Source organism: Miscanthus floridulus, chromosome 1, assembly GCF_019320115.1.
Source record: "Miscanthus floridulus cultivar M001 chromosome 1, ASM1932011v1, whole genome shotgun sequence".
NCBI classification, from domain to species: Eukaryota; Viridiplantae; Streptophyta; class Magnoliopsida; order Poales; family Poaceae; genus Miscanthus; species Miscanthus floridulus.
Window position 1 is genome coordinate 178,970,237 of NC_089580.1, and position 21,758 is coordinate 178,991,994.

Consider the following 21,758-nt stretch of genomic DNA (forward strand, 5'->3'; position numbering starts at 1 on the left):
TAGCATTACAGTATTCCTTGAACAATGCAATTCTTTGATTAGAGGAATTTAAGTAGTTAATTGCAGTTCTAAAATCTTCTATGTAAGGTTTCAACCTCTTTAATTCAGATTTTACAATGAGATTAATGATATGACAAGCACAACGTTGATGTACAAGACTGTACTTACGGTTACTAGGATCCAAAGGATCAGGACCCAAGTAACCGAGCAAATAGAGGTATCAAAGTGTTCATAGCCTTAGCATTAGAAGAAGCATTGTCTAGAGTGATAGAGAAAATCTTGTCAATCAGACAATACTCCTCAACCACAGCAGCAATTCTTTCAGCAATATTTTCACCAGAATGTTTAACCTCAATCAGCCTAAGACCAATAACCCTTTTCTATAACTCCTCAATCAGCATTCACATAGTGAGCAACAACACTAATATAGTCCTCCTTAGCATTACCAGACCAAATATCTGAAGTTAAAGCAACAGAAGAAGCAGCAGGCAACACAAAATTCTTAAGCATATCATGGCGTTCAGTAAACAGCTTACCAAGATCTCTAGTGGTGGTCTGTCTAGAAACCTTGGCAAACCTAGGGTTATGAGCAAGAACAAATGTAATCATCCCAGGCCTGTGTCTCACTTATACCTAATGGAAGGTCAAGCCTAGCAATCAACCGACACAACTCAGATCGAGCAACAGCGGGATTGTAGTCATAATTATGCACAGATCCATCAGGATTGAAAGAAAGCCTAGACTGAACCCTAGTAGCGTGATCAGTCTTTTTTCTACAAGATTTCTGGTGCCTAATCAAATGGCCAGTGCCAGCAGAAGATCTAGCAGACAATTTACTCTTACACATTTTACATATAGCAGTAGTTCAAATCTTTGAACCATTCACGGTCTCATAGATCTCATCAAAATCAATCCAGACACCAGATTTACGCTTACCAAGAGATGAGATACCATCTGTGTTGTTGGAGCCAATCGGCGTCCCTGTCGCCATCGCCGCCGGCGCCGGCGCCGCCCCCTTCACCACCGTCGCCACCGTCCAGATCGATCGGAGCAGAGCCGCTACCGACATCGATACCCAACAACGCAGCAGCGTCGTCACGGATGTCGTCGTCGTCCTCGGGGACTACCCCTGCCACGATCAGGTCATCGTTGTCGGTGAGTGGATAGACGACGTCGTCGTCATCCGCTATGGCGACCTTGACCATGGACGACTGATCTCCAGCACCGTTCCTCAACGGTGCGCGCGGCCGTCGTGCCCGGTCTATGCCATAGGAAGAGAACGAGGCATCGGCAACCGACTTGCGCGGAGGAGAAAAACAGAGAGTCAGAGAGATAGAGATCCAGATCCAGGGTCAGTCGCTCAGTCTCAGAAACACAAGAAAACAGATCTAGGGTTAGGGTTAGGGTTCGTGGACTACCTGCGCAACCGGAGCTCGGTGCCGGAGATGACGAGGGCCACCTAGAGGAGAGACATCGATTAGAAACGACGACGAACGGCGGAGGAGGGACGGATGGGAACACGGTCACAAACTCACATAGTTCACCGAGAGCGAGAGGTCGAGAGGAGAGAGGGAGAAGGGAGGGGAGTGGAGACAAGGTCAGATAGGCAGATCGAGGTCACCGGAGTTGGGGACGACGGACGAGATCACGAGAGAGAGCTCAGATTCGCCAGATCATGGATGCGGCCGAGAGAGAGAGAGCAGAGATTGCGCCGCGCCGCGGCGGCAAGCGAGTGGGGATTAGGGTTAGGGTTGGGAGCGGACTGCGGAGCGGGCGAGGCGACTGGGCGAGCGGGGGCGGCTCAAGCCGATGCTCCCCGCTTATATATGCGGGGGCGCGGGGAGGGGGCAGGCCGAGCCGTTAGCGGGCCTCCGGTTGAGGAGCGGGTTGTGCCGTGCTGGCCCACGTGCCTAGGGTAAGGCCCAGGCACGGCCTGCTCCTTCGGGCCGGGCCGAGCTGGGGCCGAGCCCAAAAAACGGCCTTGAGCCGGGCCGACAGGCTCGAGCTGCATGGCCATATACGAGGAATGACTACGGAGCGCACTATAGATTAGACAGGGTTGGCTGTTGTCGCGTCGGGGGAAAATGACGAGAGGAGATGGTGAATGAGTGGCGCTGCCACCACCACTAACAACTTCAATCCGTGTGTACACACACTACAGCACACTGTATTGAGACCAGTGTGGTGTGGATCGAGCTCGGTCAGATTCCACAACGAGGCTAGGGCATTGCTCAGGCCTATCTCCGTACCGTACGTGTGAAAGCCGATATATAATCAGTAACGACGCATTGGGGATTCAATTAGTACTTGACAATCCGGCGGTTCCCATAAAAAAAATCGCAACAGTGTAGTCGGCATCCTATAATTTTTGAATTGCAACAAGACAACCATGAGTACGAATGAATCTAACCACCCGCCATTGTGGCAACATCTTCCATAGAGATAACAACGTTTGCGAATTATTTGATATATGATTTACTCAATGGCCACGTCTTTATATTAACTAAAAGGACAAAAATCGCTCTCTTGGCATGATGATCATGACAACTAAAGCACCAAGTTGTTCCATAAATACTAGTGACAAGTCACCTTTAAATCATTGTCAGTACTAGTACATGTCACCTGAGTTCTCATGAGGTAGTAACAGTAGTATCCATTCGTACCAAAATAAACTGACTTTTGGATTTAATTATTTGGAATCAAATTATTTTAAATGTGACCAAATTCCTAGAGAAACAGTTAACATCTATGGTATCAAATAAGTACACTGTGAAAAAAAATATTTCATAGTAATTTGGTGTCCTAAAATGTCGATGTTTCTGCTATAACTTTGATCGAATCTGAAACCACTTGCAACAATAATTGGATTGTTTGGAGCGGCTAAAAAGAGAAATGGAATACGGACGAATTGTACTATGTATATTATTTTTTAAGAAAAAAAGGATGGGCACTTAAAAACGGTTATGGTTGTGTGTTAGTTCATTCAGAAATGAAACGATAAAGGCGGCAGACGTGCAAAGCCCAACGATTCCTGGAGTAGGAACTCCGCAACCTGACAAATGCAGACTCCTTTTCCTACGTCGTTTAGTTCTGCGGTTTGTTAATCATTTCTTGGACGATGTGGATTTGGTAATCATATTTGTACATGTACCTAATCTATCCATCCCTTCAACAAAATGAGCGCACAGTTTGTAACTGGACCTGGATCTCCTTTGCAGGCGGCTGCTGAGAATTCAAGTAACCTCCAAAATTATTAATGGGCCCAAATCTAATGATACAAATGGTAGTGACGTTCGCTTTGCTAACATCATGGGTGACGGCCTAATCCCTGATTGATGGGTCCGTAGCCCTGAAAATTAATACCAGTTGTGATTACGAAACACTGTGCTTGTAAATACTACTAGTACTACCGTTCTGGGAAACATTTCGGTTTGCTCAGTGGCACGAGACATTTCGGTACCGGTGTACTGTTCGCAGTATAAATAAATTAATTAATACTATCAGTAATTTGATGTGTTTAGCAGGTACTTAGCATCACACCCTAAGGTCTCGTTTGGTAAAGCTTTAAGCAACTCTAATTCTGTTTCTTCATACACTCTAGGAAGGATCTATTGTTCTCTCTCGTTTAAAAATGAACTATGATTTTAATTTTACCGGTCCGCCATGCATTGTGGGCGTGTTTGGTTCTAATCCTGAGAACCACGCCTGGGCCACGCATCAACGCCCAGGTTAGATGTTGGTGCCTGGCGGAGGTCCGTAGGCCAGGGTCCGCTCCAAACACGTCCACAAGGTCTACCAAGGAGTCTGAGGAGCCACGCCAAACACCCCCTAAATCACAAGCACGATGCAAATTTTTTTCCTTTTTTTTTTGTTGTTGGTAAATGCCGTCTGACGTACTCCCACCAACCAGCACATTAGTGGCCACAGGCACACTGAGCAGTGAGCAGTGACTCCAGTCTCCAGTGAGCACTGACGCAAACGGCCGGCCGGCGCACAGGATTGCAGAGAGGCCCAGACAACGCAATTGGGCGCGCCGCCGCGCGCGCACGAGGAAGGTTGCGGTTGCAGTTGCAACTTGCAAGGCCGGCAAGCCGAGCCGAAGGCGGCAGGAACCGGCGGTTGCGGAAAATGGAGTAGCGGAGCGGGGTCGGGAAGGATCCGCGCTGCCGCCGCCTGCGTTGTCTCGTGCGGGCGGGCGTGGGCGTATTCCGTTCCATCACGTGGTACCTCACACATCTGGCTCAGATCAGGATTCAGGCTCGGTTGCTTGCCAAGGTATCAGTTTTATATTCCTCCGCAAAAGGCTGAGCGAGACGGCGAAAGGTGAGAGGTGTCTTCTATAAATTAAAACCAGGACGGACAGGGACGTGTACTATCTTATCACGAACAAGTCGTGCGTCATGGGGTTTTGTTTATGGCAACCGCTGGCAATGGAAAATAATGAGAGATGATGAGCAGGACAGTGAATTAGAAAAAGGATTGGCCTCGCTGATAGGAGATGAGTGTGGAGCGATTCTGCGATTGCTTTGCAGCGCGGGGTTGGACAATATTTTAGTTATATCCTTTTTGTGTTTTTCTATACTATACCTGGAAAATTTCGGGTGGAAGATCTCGGGAAAGGCTCATCGAGTCTTTAAGTCCAATAACAGTAGAAAACATCATCCTTCTAGATCGTTTCGTAAAGGAGAGGAAAATCCAGAATCGATCAAATGTCACTTTCTTGGTGGCGAATGAGCCAAATGACAATGTGCGATTTGATAATATCCGGGTGTTTTATTTAATTTGCATATGTCACTTCCTTCATGACGAATGATCCTAATCAGATAGTTTTCTTGAAAGTAGAGAGAGGAACTTTTTTTATAGGATTACTGGATTTTTCCTTCAATAGGATGGTCCTGACAGCTTTCTGAAAAGTTTTTGCTTTTTAGTAATCTAGATCACTCTTCCCATTAACGGTATTATTTAGAGCATCTCTAAGAATCAATTATCAAATCTTTGATTATTTTAGGTCATCAAAAAGAACATGGAGCTAATTTGTTGTCTTTATTCAACTAATTCTAACTATTTACTCTTTTTTTTAAAAAAACATGGTCCACCATATAATTTTCTTAGTCTTTTGTTTTTTTTCTATTCATGCACCGTCATTCACTACCCCTAAGCCGACGTCCATCATCCTCTAGCCACCCGCAATGGTATAAGCAAGTTACTTTTGTTAGATTAACAGGATCATCTAGCCATAGATCTAGCATACATACAGACATCTAATTGAATAGCAAATCTAAGAGCATGCTAGTGCGAGAAACAAAGAGAGAGGTTACGGAGGTGCAAACCATCGGCAGCCTTCGTAGAAGACGAGCTTGTCATGGGGTGCTTGTCGGTGACGTGGTGAGGTCCGGCGGTGAAGTCGCGGACGCAATGGCGGTGGTGCAGAGGCGGCGGTGGCCGGTGACGGTCTTTCCGTCGCTGGCAACGCCCCCTCACTAGATCAGCTTAGGATTTATGGACTGTAGGTGGGGCGTCTGGCGGCTCAGGTGATTCTCGTGCCTTGTGCCCTGGCCCCCACCTTCCTTTTTATAGCACTGTGCGACGGGGGGCCACCAACCATAGAGTGGTTGGACGCCCCCATCAGGGCACGGATCCACGGGCCTAATTGGCCGTTGGGTCAATTGGTGGAGATCAATCTAACATTTTCCCCCTTGATCTTATCTTATGACTTAAACTTAACTTACTTACGTTATCTTGTTCCCATTCCATCACAGATCAGTGCATAGAGCGTGCCTCATCATTACGGTCAGTTGCCATTAGATTAAATAGCTATAATGCACCTCTCTATTTTGAAACAGATTCTCAACTAGGATCTTATTGTCTAAGAATCATAGGTTTTCCCTTAAACCCATGCCGACTAAGTGTTCTCTGAACACGCTGGGTGGTAAGCCTTTTGTAAGCGGATCCACGAGCATCTTTTCTGTTCTTATATGCTCAAGACTAATTATATGATCCCGGACTTTATCTTTTACAACATAATACTTTATGTCAATGTGTTTGGTAGCACCACTTGACTTATTGTTGTGAGCATAACATACTGCTGGATTATTATCGCAGTATAACTTGAGTGGCTTATGTATGTCGTCTACCACTTTTAACCCGGGCATTAATTTCTTTAGCCAATTCACTTGCCCGGTGGCCTCATAACATGCTACAAACTCGACATACATTGTGGACGATGTAGTGACTGTTTGCTTTGAGCTTTATCACAATATAGCTCCTCCTGCGAGAGTAAATATGTATCCTAACGTGGATTTTCTGTCATCTCCCGCAAAATCAGAATCTGTATACCCCTCGATGTACAGGGAATCAGATCTTCTATACGTTAGCATGAGACCCTTCGTACCTTGCAGGTAACGTAAAACTTTTTTTACTAATTTCCAATGTTCTATTCCTGGATTACTCTAATATCTACCAAGTAACCTGGTAACAAATACTAAGTCAGGGCGAGTACACATTTGAGCATACTGTAAACTTCCGATAGCTAAACTATATGGAACCGCTTTCATTTGATCGATCTCATATTGGTTCCTAGGATATTGAAATTTCCCATATCTATCGCCCTTGACTATGGGAGTAGGTGAAGACTTACAATTTTGCATACTATATTTCTTTAGAACTTTTTCTAAGTATATCTTTTGTGATAATCCTAAAACCCCCTTTTCTCTATCTCGGTGAATCTCTATTCCTAGGACGAACGAAGTTTCACTGAGATCCTTCATATCAAACTTCGAGGATAAGAACTTCTTTGTTTCCAGTAGTAGATTAACATCACTGCTAGTGAGCAAGATGTCATCCACATACAAGACTAGAAAAATGTATTTTCCATTTTAAAACTTTACATAAACGCAATTGTCCTCTATATTTTTTTGAAACCTAAACTTTCTTATTGTACTATCAAACTTCAAATACCAGTGTCTTGAAGCTTGTTTTAATCCATAAATGGATTTCTTCAGACAGTATCCCATGCGTTCTTTTCCTTCCACAACAAACCTTTTGGTTGTGCCATGTAAACATTTTCCTCTAGATCCCCATTTAGGAACGTCGTCTTTATATCCATCTGATGTAATTCTAAATCATAATGTGCTACAAGCGTCATTATGATTCTAAAAGAATCCTTACATGAGACTAAAGAAAATATCTCATTATAATCTATGCCTTCTCTTTGCGTGAAACCTTTTGCCACAAGTCACGCTTTAAACCTTTCTATATTCACTTTGGAGTCATGTTTAGTTTTGTAGACCTATTTATAGCCTACTGTCTTGGCTCCTTTAGGAATTATTTCTAAGTCCCAAACACTGTTGATTTTTATTGATTTCATTTCATCTTCCATGGCTTCAAGCCACTTTGATGAGTGAGCGCTTCTCATAGCTTCTTCAAATAAGGTGGGATCACCCTCTATTTGAAATTCCTCACATTCATAAACTTCGTAATCTTCAGGAATGACTGATCTCCTTACTCTTTGAGACCTTCTAGAGGCCTCGTGAAAGCTCTAGTTTAGTTTTGGTGAATTGATAAAACCCTAAGTGCTAACCTAATTTATCAAGTGATCATGAGATAGGTAGCACATTCCAAGTGGTGAAGGAAATGAAGATCATGACATGATGATGGTAATGCCATGTTGATGATCAAGTGCTTGGACTTGAAAAGAAGAAAGATAAAAACAAAAGGCTTAAGGCAAAGGTATAAATGATAGGAGCCATTTTGTTTTGGTGATCAAGACACTTAGAGAGTGTGATCACATTTAGGTTCGATAGCCATACTTTTAAGAGGGATGAAACTCGTATCGGAATACGGTTATCAAAGTGCTACTAGATGCTCTAACTCATTGCATATGCATTTAGGATCTAGTGGAGTGCTAACACCCTTGAAAATGTTTGTGAAAATATGCTAACACACATGTGCACAAGGTGATACACTTGGTGGTTGGCACATTTGAGCAAGGGTTAGAAACTTCACTAGTGGAGTGTCCACCCATAGAGTGCGGACAGTCCGACGGTGCCTCCGGCGCCCTAGAAAGAAAAGACGAAGGTCACTGTAAGTGACCGAACGCTGGTCTCGGTAGGACTGGTGTGTCCGGTCAGTAGAAGCTGTGAAGTTGCTGGCGTCGGTCTCTGACCAGACGCTAGGACACTGAGTGACCGGACGCTAAAGGGGTGCGTCCGGTCCTGCTGACGTGGTAGCACACAGGGAATCACCATATGACTGGATGCTGGGTGAGTCCGGTCGAGCATGACCGAACACGTCCGATCGTGAAAAGTCATCTCTGGATGCTTATTGGAAATGACCGGACACAGAGGTCCAGCGTTCGGTCACTTTGAGCTGTTGTGTCCGGTCATCACTTGACCGTTGAGATCAAGCGATCGACATTTGAAGAGAGGGGACACGTGTCACGCATCGCGTGACCGAACACTGAGGTCCAGCGTCCGGTCAATATGACCGGAGCGTCTGGTCACCCCGTGTTGTGCCCAGAGAAGGGGTACAATGGCTCTATTTCATGGGGGCCTCTATTTAAGCTCCATGGCCGGCTCAAGCTCATACTCTTGGCCATTTGCATTGACATAGCAATCTTGTGAGCTTAGCCAAAGCCCTCCCACTCATCTCCATCATTGATTCATCATCTTTGTGAGATTAGAAGAGAATCCAAGTGCATTGCTTGAGTGTTTGCATCTAGAGGCACTTGGTGTTCGTGTTTTGCTACGGGATTCGCTTGTTACTCTTAGTGGTTGCCACCACCTAGATGGCTTGGAGCAGCAAGGATCGTCGAGCGGAGGTTGGTGATTGTCTCCAGCTTCGATCGTCATGATTGTGAGGGGTTCTTGACCTTTCTCCGGCGGAGAGCCAAAAGGTACTCTAGTGGATTACTCGTGGCTTGTGTGATCCTCATCTTGTGTTGGTTGTGTGGCACCCTATTGAGGGTTTGGTGTGTGATGCCAATTAGCGCGTGAACCTCCAAGTGAGTGAATCGCCACAATGAGGAGTAGCTTGCCGGCAAGCAAGTGAACCTCGGTAAAAAATCATTGTGTTCATCATTTAATTCCAAGGTGTTTGGTCTTCATTGATATTGATTCTTGTGATTGATTGGTTCACTCCTCTATATGGCGGTATAACTATCTTGCTCTCTCTCTTTATAATACCGCAAACTAGTTGTCAAGCTCTTTAGTGTAGCTAGTTGTGAGAGCTTGTTAGTTTGGTTAGTGTGGCTCTTTAGTTATCGTTTGAGGGCGCACTAACTTAGTGTAGTGACATAGCTATTATATGGATAGAAATCATATAAACTAGAATTATGGTAGGTGGTTTGCATTTTTAGTAGGCTAGTGCAACACTTGCTTTGCCTCATAATTGTCTAACCAGTTTGTTAAGTGTTGTTGTAGAAATTTTTATTAGGCTATTCACCCCCCCTCTAGCCATTAGGACCTTTCACCTCGTTAGATGACACTTGTTCTATATGAGACTGTTGTTGCTCTTCCTCATGTGTGACAACAGGTTCTATGGGATCCTGAACGACATGTTCCTCATGTTCATTCATTATTGCCATAGGAGAACTAACAACAGGTGCTATTACTATAGTGTCTTGCACTGTTGGTACAGTAACAACAGGTAGCGTGAAGAATGGTTCCTAAACCACTGGAGTGGGCACGTATACCCGCTTCTCTTCAAAATTAATTTCTCGCGCTACCATGCTCTCCCTTATCATATCATCCTCTAAGAACATAGCATGTCTTATTTCTATAAACTTCGTTTGTCTATTAGGACAATAGAAGCGGTAACCTTTTGACTTTTCTAGATAGCCAATGAAATGGCAACTGACTGTCTTGGAGTCTAGCTTCCCTATGTTTGGGTTAAAGACTTTTGCCTCAGCTGGACAACCCCACACACATAAATAGTTAAGTGAGAGTTTCTTTCCTGTCCATAACTCATATAGTGTTTTGGGCACTGACTTACTTGACACTTGATTAAGAATATGAATGACGGTTTTTAATGCCTCCATCCATAAACTTATTGGTAAAGAAGAGTAACTTATTATGCTTCTCACCATATCCATTAAGGTACGGTTGCGTCTTTCAGCTACTCTATTCTGCTAAGGCTCGCCCGATGTAGAATACTAGGCTACTATGCCATTTTTCTGTAAGAACCTTGCAAAAGGTCTGGGAACTTGGCCATATGGGGTGTGTCGACCGTAGTACTCTCCCCCACGGTCGGATCTTACTACCTTAATCTTTAAGTTGTGCTGATTTTCTACTTTAGCCTTAAATATCTTAAATTTATCTAATGCTTCTGATCTTTCCTTAATTGGATAAATATAGTCAAAACAAGAATAATCATCTGTGAATGTTATAAATGAATCATAACCATCCACACTTTTCATAAGGAAAGGACCACAAATGTCTGTGTGAACTATTTCTAAAATTCCTACGCTTTGTTTGGTATCTTTCTTTATTTTTTAACGTACTTTCCTTTTATGCAATCTATGCATTGTTCTAAATCTAAAAATTCTAAAGGTGGAAGAATTAATTTCTTAATCAATCGCTCTATTCTCCTCCTCAAAATATGGCCTGAACGATAGTGCCATAATTTCAATGATGTATCATGAACTCTCTTTCGCTTATTACTTGCATTCATAGACAAGGAGACATTCTCATACTCAGTGCTCACATCATTCACATTATCAAAAAGTGATAATAAATAAAGCTTGTCTTGTCGGAAGGCAAGACAAACACATTTATTATTAATCACAATCCGACATTTGCCATTACCAAAATGGCAATCATAACCATCATCGTCAAGTCGTGAGACACTTATCAAGTTTCTTCGCAAAGAGGGTACATAAAGAATATCTGAAAGCTATAGTCTAAAATCATCATCTAATTCTAGAGAGAGATCTCCAATATCTTCAACTTTAGCTTCAACTCCATTTGCAACTTTAATTCTTCTTTCTCCTCTTTGTAGGGTCCTCCTTGTATGGAATCTTTGTAATGAATTTGCAACATAAACAGTTGCACCTGAATCAATCCACCAAGTAAATTTTGCATAACTTAAATACAAGGATTCATCTATGAATATAATGAAATCCTCACCTCTTTTTAGAAGGCTATTCAGAAAGTCTGGACAGTCCCTCTAGTAATGTCCATGCTTCTTACACCATTTACACTGATCCTTCTCAACTTGAGCATTGTTGTTCTTTTGATGGTGGTCATTCTGAGAGGCTTTCCCTTGAGGTTTGGTATTCTTATTGAAATTCTTCTTTTTGTTGTCATTCACAAGGTTAGCTGAGTCACCCTATGAGCTTTTCAGTCTCTCCTCTTCTTGAACACACATTGCGATGAGCTTCTCTATATCCCACTTATCGGGTTGTATATTGTAGTTCACAACAAAAGTTTCATATTCTTTGGGCAAGGATGCAAAAACCAAATGAATAAGGAACTCATCCTTGAGCCCCAAATTCATTGGCTTTAGCTTTGAAGCCATGTTGCTCATCTTTAGTATGTACTCTATGATACCACCACTAGTGTATTTCTCATTGAACAATTTCTTAATCAAAGTACTGACATAAGCCTTTGAAGAGCCAATGAACTGACTCTCCACTTTCTTAAGATACTCTATGGCGATATCACAATCTAGGATAGACCCTCTTATCGTATCTAAAATAGTAGACTTAGCCACCATCAAGCACTTGCGATTTAAAATGTTCCATTTCTTGCGTTTGAGATCATATTTCATCCGCACTTCTGCATGATCTCGCTACTGAGCAGCGAGATCATGCATCAGACTCATTTTTCTTCCCTCACTGGGTCCACTAGCTCAGTAGAACATGGGGAGGTAAGTGTTAGGTCATTTTCAGACAGCGCAAGTGCTAGTTCATACTTCTCTCGCCATACCCTATAGTTGCCCCCTTCAAGAGGCGGTATGTGTGAGATAAACACCATTGGGTTGAGTCCTAAAAACCACCATCAGAGATAGTGAGAAAATGTCATAATAATTGCATGCCTTAATTTAACGTTGGTCAAAATTAAAACATACAACTTTCTTATACACTAATTCTACATCACCGTTGTGCAGAAATAGAATTAATGCATGGAAAAACTTATGAATAATCATTATAATATTGCTATTATCAACATTGGTCAGAAAAACAATAATATTATAATTTACTGAATAAAATTCAATTGCTCTTCAAATTAAATTCTCCCGTTGGTTTGAATTTAATTAGAAGATAATAAACTTTATGGACAATTGTCTATTGGACATCCATAGTGATGGTCCTTTGCTGGCAGACACCTACTTTTTTGTATTTTGCTAGAAGACACTCTGGTTCAGTGAAATTAGGCCACATGACATCGCGGACCGGTTGTAGCCGGTTGAGGAGAGAGAAAATTTTGTTTTGACATCCGGTGCCCCTAAGCCATTGTTGGGTCCGCCCCTCCCCCTCTCACTAACACGCGGGCCCCACCTACCATCTTCTTCTTCCTCCTTTTCTGCTCTTCTCTTCTTCCATTGCTGAGCAGCATCCATCGCCGTCGACCAGCGAGAGGCAAGGTGGTGGCGGGCAATTGCTACTAGCTTCTGCTTTCTTCCCTTTCGTGTGGTCAACAGAGAGAATAGAGGGAGAGCGATAGAGAGAAGGCAAGGCAAGGAGGGAGAGCAGAGGGGTAGGGCACCAATGGGAGCTAGGCTCTGGGTGGTGGCGCTTCTTGGTGGAGCACCCCCCTCCATCTCTACCTCTACCTCTGCTACTTCTCCCTGTCTTCTCCTTCTCTGACCAGTGCACGCCGCCCGCCACCTCACTAGAGCCAAGGTCGCCATTGCTCGGAGTCGCTCTACCCTCTCCCTACTTCCTCCATCCTTCTCTTTCCTCTCCGCCATACCTTCCCTCTCCCTCTCTCGCTTAGTTGGAGACGGACGTAGAGCGCCGTCGCCGGCACCTGTGCCCCTATCGCCAGCACCCTACTCCCCAGCTCCTTTCCCCCCCCCCCCCTCTCTCTCTCTCTCCCTCTCTCCCTTCTCTCTCTCTCCCTCTTGCTTCCCCTCTATCTCGCTTCTCTCTATGCCATGGTGGCTAAGGCCGAGGACGGGAAGGGCTATAGCACGTCGGCGAGCGCGCTAAAGAAGGGAGCGATGGAGAGCCACTCGTGGTGGCACGCGAGCGGGTTGGCTGAGTGGATGTCAACATCACAGGTAGAGCAGAGCGTGGCGATGTTGACACGGCAGGTGTGGTAGAATTCCCAAAATAACACAACTTCGGAGGCGCTCGTCTTCCACCAGACACTAAGCACCTCGAAAGCAAGTTATATTGAACGGATTCCGTCGGGCACACCCCAAGGGAGAACTTGAATAATCCATGTTTTTTTCTCTAGGATCCAATAATGAGAACGAGTTTATAATACTTAGTCCATTTCATACAACTAGAGTTCTTAGAAATATATTATTACAGTACCAAGTTTAGAGTGCGGAATTTAAATAGCAGAATTACAATAAACATCTAATGATAGAATACAAGGATCTGTCTATGCCCACCAGAAGAATCCTCCACACAACAGCTACTCTTCAAGCTGCACCTATACGATTTTATATTAATTATACAATCTCAGCTTAGGAATTAAAAGGAAAACCATTAGCCAATTCCTAGAAAAAGGGAAAACGAAAACAGCAGAGCATGGCCCATGGCCAACAGACTGGCCTAGCAAATGCGGCCCACGCTGGGAGGCCACGCACACACTGGCAACCTTGCAAAAAGGACCTTGCGCTAATAGCAAATTAACCAGCGGTCCTCACCACTATTTCCCTTTCACTCTGCCCTTTCACCTAGCACCCTGGATTTCTTCTAATTCCTATTACGAAGCCCCTAGTGGCGGTGCATGACGACGCGACCTCCGCTAGCATTTCACACTCACACCGGGCAACTAAGACCCGCCCTAGCTTTTTCTGAGGGGTCGATCGCCATCGCTAGCTCAAACAATGACCCTAGAATGCGATAGGGAGCTATGGGATGCACTAGCGCACGTGGCACTGACGCACAGTGGTTCACTATGGTGGTATGACCATTTCGGCAAACTAGGGCAGCTAGGCGATCAACTAGCTAGTGTATGAGCTTCAATGACTCACCAGAAACCTAGCCGAGGTGACTATTTAGTTAGGTATAGCCTGAGCAGCACTGGCCATGAGTGACCGAGCAGCTTGGCAGCACTCTACGGTGGACACGGCCACAGCGACACTCCAGGGATGGTGGTAGTGGTTCAGCTGAGTTGTGTAGGGTGCATAGGGGATCAAGGTGAAGCTATTGGTGCCATGGAATTGGATTCTAGGGTCCTAAGCAGTTGGTGCCTTAGGCACGACGTTATTGGGGCTTCTACTAACCGAAGATGAGGTAAACTATCCAGCTATCACCGCTTCATTCTGTAAAATTTCCTCGGCCTCAGTGAAATTAACTTGCCCAGAGTGGCTTACGGGCACCTTCTTCTTGATAGCTGGTATGTTTACCATTGATTCCCACCCAGCATGTGTGTTGTTTGATTCTAGTGCATCACATTCATTCATGAGCATGGGGTTTGCACACAGACACAATATATCTCTTATGGCTATACCTATTGCCTATAGAATCAGTACTCCGGGTGCACAGTTGTGCGTTAATACTCAGATGGACATAGTTGAATTAGTGCTAGCCACTCACACTTACCACCTTTAGTTCATGGTGCTGCCTGGGCAAGGCATAGATGCAATTCTGGGCATGAACTGGTTGCGAGTATATGGGGTAGTCTTGGATCTGAAGTAGAGAGTTGTTGAGTTACGACTTTCTTCTTCTGAGGATAGGATGTCTCTTCTTATGTCCTCAGATCTAGCCTTACCTGTTGTTGTTCATGTTGAAGCTTCTCCTGATCTTGTCTCTATTCCTATGGTCTGTGAGTTCCCAGATGCCTTTCCTGAAGATCTACCGAGGTTGCCACTGGATAGGGATGTGGAGTTTTCTGTTGAGTTAGAACCTAGCACTGCTCCTATTTCCCAACGCCCGTACCGCATGGCCCCGAAGGAATTGGCTGAAATGAAGAATTAGTTAGAGGAGTTGTTAGAAAAGGGATTTATCCATTCTAGTTCTTCACCATGGGGTTGTCCAACTATTTTTGTGAAGAAGAAGGATGGTACCTCACGGATGTGTGTGGATTACCACCCTCTCAATGTGGTAACCATTAAGAACAAGTATCCTTTACCTTGTATTGATACTTTGTTAGATTAGTTAGCTAGTGCAAAGTGGGGTTTCAAGATTGATCTCCGTTCAGGCTATCATCAAATCAAGATCAGACCCCAAGATATCCCAAAGACAACCTTCTCTACTAGGTATGGGCTGTATGAAAACCTAGTCATGTCCTTTGGTCTCACCAATGTTCCTGCATTCTTCATGCATCTCATGAATTCAGTCTTTATGCTGGAGTTGGACAAGTTTATAGTGGTGTTCATTGATGATATTTTGATATACTCCAAGAACCAAGAAGAACATGCACTGCATCTTCGAATAGTACTGACTCGATTAAGGGAACACAAGTTGTATGCCAAATTCAACAAGTATGAGTTTTGGTTAGATCGAGTGTAGTTTTTGGGACATGTTCTGACACCTGAAGGTATCTCTATAGACCCAAGCAAGGTGCTGGAGTTGTTGAATTAGAAAGCTCCCAAGTCAGTGCATTAGATTCGTTAGTTTCTTGGTCTTGCTGGTTATTATCGGCATTTCATTCCTGACTTCTCTAAAATAGCTCAGTCGATGATCAAGCTGCTCTAGAAAGATGTCAAGTTTATATGGAGTCTGGCTTATGAAGAAACTTTCTAAGCTCTAAAGAAGTTGCTTACCTCAACTCCTGTTCTTGTCCAACCAAATATTGATAGATCTTTTGATGTATATTGTGACACCTCGAAGACAGGGTTGGGAGGTGTGCTTATGCAAGATGAGCGTGTGATAGCTTATGCTTCACGTCAGCTGAAAAAGCATGAGGTAAATTATCCCACCCATGATTTAGAGCTGGCTATTGTGGTGCACGCTCTAAAAATTTAGAGGTATTATTTGTTGGGAAATAAACTACACATTTTTACGGATCACAAGAGCGTCAAATATATTTTTACTCAGACCGAGCTAAACATGAGGCAACAGAGATGGTTGGAGTTAATCAAGGATTAGGTTCATTATCATCCTAGAAAAGCTAATATGGTAGCTGATGCTTTGAGCCAGAAGTCTCATCAAGTTGAAGAAGCACCTTTGTCTCTCAACCATGCTGAGGTGCTAGCTCACATTGCTCTAGTCTCAAATTTAATTGAGCAAATTATGATAGAGCAAAGGCAAGACACTTAAGAAATTCCTCACATCAAGAAGTTAATTGCCGAAGGGCATGGTCCTCATTTTAGTATTGATGATCATGGTGTAGTGAGGTTCAAGAATAGATTGGTGGTTTCGTCAAATGAGGAGCTTAGAAGAAAGATTTTGGATGAAGCTCATAATTCTAAGTTGTCCATCAATTCTGGCAGTAACAAGATGTACCATGATTTGTGCCACTTGTATCGATGGTCTAATATGAAGCAGGATATCACCAAGTACGTCGCGGAGTGCAACACTTGTGGGAGAGTTAAGGCAGACCATATGCGTACCCGGGATTTTTGCAGCCCTTGCCTATCCCTGTTTAGAAATGGGAAGATGTTTCCATGGACTTTATTATGGCTTTACCCCACACGTCCAAGGGGTATGACTCTATTTGAGTCATTGTGGATCGCCTTACTAAGTCCGCTCATTTTCTCCTGGTGGATGCTAGATATTCAGCCAAGAAATAAGCTAAGTTGTATTTTGACCGGATTGTGACCCTGCATAGAGTTCCTCTTACTATCGTCTCTGATAGAGGGTCAGTCTTTGTCTCTCATTTCTGGGAGCAACTTTAGCAATGTCTTGGTACTAGTCTCCTTAGAAGTTCAACTTATCATTCATAAACTGATGGCCAAACAGAAAGGGTAAATCAGGTACTTCAAGATATGTTGAGAGCTTGTGCCATTTCTTTTCCTGAGAAGTGGGATGAATGCTTGAACTTAGCTGAGATTTCTTACAACAATAGCTATCAAGAAAGCATTCATATGGCACCCTTTGAAGCTCTATATGGAAAGAAATGTAGGACACCACTTAACTGGGTTGAAGTGGGAGACCATGGATATTTTGGACCTGGTTTTATCAAGGAAGCTCGAGAGCAAGTCAGTATTATTCAGAGTCATTTCAAGGTAGCTCAAAGCCGACAAAAAACTTATGCTGACAAACGAAGAAGGCCTTTGCAGTTTGCAATCGGGGATCATGTGTACCTCATGGTGTCTCCTATGAGAGGGGTGCATCAGTTTGTTGTTTGTGGCAAGCTAGTCCCTCAATATGTGGGCCCTTATAAGGTTTTGGGGCAGTGTGGCCCGGTTGCTTATTGTCTTCAACTTCCAGATATTTTATCAGCAGTACACAATGTGTTTCACGTATCTCAATTGAAGAAATGTTTGCGGGTTCCTGATGAAGCTGTCGAAATTGAAGGACTTCCCCTCCTTCCTGACTTATCGTATATTGAGCATCCTGTCAAGATCTTGGACGAAAAAGAAAGAGTGACTAGAAACAGTGTGGTGAAGTTCTACAAAGTTCAGTGGCAAAATCACTCAGAGGATGAAGCGACATGGGAGCAAGAAAGTTATATCTTGAAGCATTATCCCCACCTTCTTTCTAGTTCACCGAGGTAGTGGTTTACATTGAAATGTATTTCTTATCTCTTTTTCTCACACTAGGCACTTGAAATCTCGGGACAAGATTTTGTTTTAGGGGGGTAGATTTGTAACACCTCGGTGTTACACTGTAAACCACTCACTAAAACACTACATGAGCATCATGTTATGTGTTAATGCATGTGTTGGAATGCTTTGGTGAAGTCTCGTAATGCAAAATAATTAACAAAATGTAAATCGGAAGGTTATTCCATGATTCACGTAATTATCAAGTAGAGTTGTAAACTAATTCTTATTGAACAAAAATGATATAAAACACCTATGTGACACTTAAATAAAGTTGAAGGTACAAACTTTGTAGATGGCAATGAAATACTTGTTGTTGAAAAATATTATTGTTAGATAGTATTTCTAAAAGCTTAGAGATGGAACTTGGATTAAAATTCAGCCCAAGACTTAAGCAAATTTTCAAAGTTGAAAATGGTGTGACAACGCTATATTGGCGAATTAATTCTAGAAAATTTAGGTAAAGGCGTGTGCTATATTTTTGCTTGGTGGGTTGCATCCAAGTAAGTACTTGTCAATGGTTTAGGGGTTGGTTTAGTTAGTATGTGCTTTGATCATCAAGCTAGGGCTTCGAGCTAGCGATGGCGATCGACCCCTTACAAAAAGCTAGGGCGGGTCCCAGTTGCCCGGCGTGAGCGTGGAATGCTGGCAGAGGTCGCTTCGTCGCGTGCCGCCGCCAAGGGCTTTGCGATAGGAATTAGAAGAAATCTAGGGGCTAGGTGAAAGGGCAGAGAGAAAGGGAAATAGTGGTGAGGAACACTGGTTAATTCGCCATTAGTGTAAGGTCCTTTTTGCAAGGTTGCCAGCGCGTGCGCGGCCTCCCCGCGTGGGCTGCATTTGCTGGGCCCATCTGTTGGCCGTGGGCCATGCTTTGCTGATTTTGTTTTCCCTTTTTCTAGGAATTGGCTAATGGTTTTCCTTTTAATTCCTGAGATGAGATTGTATAATTAATATAAAATCGTATAGGTGTCCAAAAATTATGAAATAAATTTTGTTAGATTCCTAAATTCGTGAGCTATCTATTAGAATATTTAGTTCATACAGTTCTATGATGTCTTTAGGGTTACTTTATTTATTTTAGAATGTTTGTTATTATTATGATTATTTAGAGAATGAATTTTTGTGATGAAATGGTAGAAGTGCTAGCTTTGAAAAATTTACAGTAGGCTCATGATGATATAAACCCTCTCTGTAAATTTTGTAACCCTTGAATAGCTATTTTATTAAGGTGGCTAACATACCTTAATTGAAAACATATAAAATCATTTAAGAATTTAGTTGTAAGGCTATTATTGTTGATGCAATGATGTCTTGTTTAATAAAAAATATAGTTAGTTGGTATGTAATCGGTAGAGCTAGCTTAAGAGCATAATAAGTGTGTTCGTATTTTAAGAGTTGCTGTTGTCTAAATATTAATTGTTGCATCATTATCATTTCATGCATGTAGAGAACGAGGTGGTGGAGTTTGTGACCACGGACGAGCAGGAGTACGAGGAGGTGATTAAAGAGTACGAGGAGGAGATTCTCGTATGGGAGAGAGCCCTAGAGCTACCAGCGATTGACTTTACTGACACCCTGCCTGCCTAAGGCAAGCCCCGGTGCATAACCGTTATTTTGAATGATCACTGGATATATATATGTGTGTGATGTGCATTTACGTTATAGATATTTTATGGAAACTACATGCCTAGATATACCTACCTATGAGTCCTACTAGCATAGGTCGAGTAGTTGCTATGCTTAGGATTTTCGGTAGCATGAGTAACCTGCCGTTACTCACAATAGGTAATTATTATTATCACTCTTATGATAAAATGGTGAAAGAAAAAAATGGAGACCAGGCAGGGATATGGTATGGGTATTGGTGGGTGTAAGGGGTTGTGTTCCGTGGCCAACGGGGCATAGCTTGGTTACACTATTTTTCCTGTCCGTGTCGGTTAAGGACTGGCCATTGCATTGAATTCTAGTCAGGTCACAGACTTATTATCCTGAGCACATACTTGTTTATGGGAGCAGAGAAGGCTCGTTGCTGTCTTGTCGTGGGTTCTGACTCTTTTTAGACCGACTGATTGGAGGCGGGGATGGTGGAGGTCTAAGCACCACACTGAGTTCGGGACTCAGGTGTGGGGGCTTGGAGTCCAAGTTTGGACGGGGACCTAGACCCCTTAATAGGAGAGCGATGGGTTGGTCCTGCTTGTGCCTAGGGTACAAGCGGGGCGTGTGTTTTGGGGTACCTAGCTAGGCACATTGATTCGTGAATCGCCGGGTAATCCGGTACGACTTGTTTACAATCTAGCACCATAGTAAGAACTAGAAAATGAAAGGTGGTGAAATAGATCTATTTGCTCAACTCTTGCTTGAAACTAGAACATGTGCTTACCTAAAATGGTTAGATGATGAACTAATCATGACTGCTAATAAGAAATATACATAAGGATTCACTACTAGTATTGCTTTCCGCAAAAAGGAAACCCAGCAAACCAATAAGCCTATCATATCATTTGGAGTCGGAAAATTATTCCCGCTAGTCGAAAAAGTCTTACGAGTACATTGTGTACTCAGGGTTTATTTACTCTGTTGCAGGTGTAGCTTGAAGTGTAGCTGTTGTGTGGAGGATTCTTCTGGTGGGCACATACGGATCCTTGTATTCTACCATTAGATGTTTATTGTAATTTCGCTGTTTGAATTCTGTACTCTGAACTTTGTAATGTAATAATGTATTTCTAAGAACTCTGGTTGTATAAAATGGACTAAGTATTGTAAACTCATTCTCATTATTGGATTTTGGAGTAAAAACGTGGATTATTCGAGTACTTCCTTGGGGTGTGCTCGACGGAATCCGTCCGATGTAGCTTGCTTTTGGGGTGCTTAGTGTCTGGTGGAAGACGAGCACCTCTGAAGGTGTGTTATTTCAGGCGGTTCTACCACAGAAACCCTAGCTCATTTTCATCTGCTTCCCTCTCCTCTCCTCAGTGCTCAGCACAGCAGCGATGATGACCCAAGGCTACCGGAGAAGAGAAGGCTGGTGCCACCATAGGACCCCTTGCCAGGGCGCGCATTTGCCCGAGGGTGAGCATGCCACCGTTGAGCGGGCTTGTAGTGGTGCCCTTGGCCGGGGCTCGCGCTCACGGTGACGAGCATGGCTTGGACGTCTTCCCGCGTGCCGGTGAGGCGGCGACGGGTCCTTCTTCCTGCACGTGGCGGTGTCAACGGTGGTGAAGAAACCAGGTAGATTCCTCCACCTCTCCATCCATTTCCCTTCTACAGTTAGGGTTTTGGGTTGGGGTCTGATCCGTTTCTTCAAATCGAATCCCCTCCTACTCTTCTACTCGGTTTTCTACCCCGATGAGCTAGATCTATGCCTAGTTAGGTGACTGATACCATTAAGAGATTAATAGGATCATCTAGCCATAGATCTAGCATACATACTGACATCTAATTGAATAGAAAACTCTAGAACATGCTAGTGCGAGAAACAGAGAGAGAGGTTGCAGAGGTGCAAACCATCAGCTGCCTTCATAGAAGACGAACTTGCCATGGGGTGCTTGTCGGTGGTGCGGTGAGGTCCGACGGTGAAGTCGCGGATGCAGTGGCAGCGGTGCAGAGGCGGCGGTGGCCGATGACGGTCTTCCCGTCGCTAGCAACGCCCCCTCACTAGATTGGCTTAGGGTGTAGAGACTGTAGGTGGGGCGTCTGGCGGCTCAGGTGATTCTCGTGCCTTGTGCGCCAGCTCCACCTCCCTTTTTATAGCGCTGTACGACGTGGGCCCATCAACCATGGAGCGGTTGAATGCCCCCGATCAGGGCACGGATCCAAGGACCCAATTGGTTGGCCCAATTGGTTGGGCATGGATCAGGGGACGGATCTAACAACTTTTTCAATAGTACGAACTTTTAGCATATGCTCCCTCCATCCCTAAATAATTGTCGCTT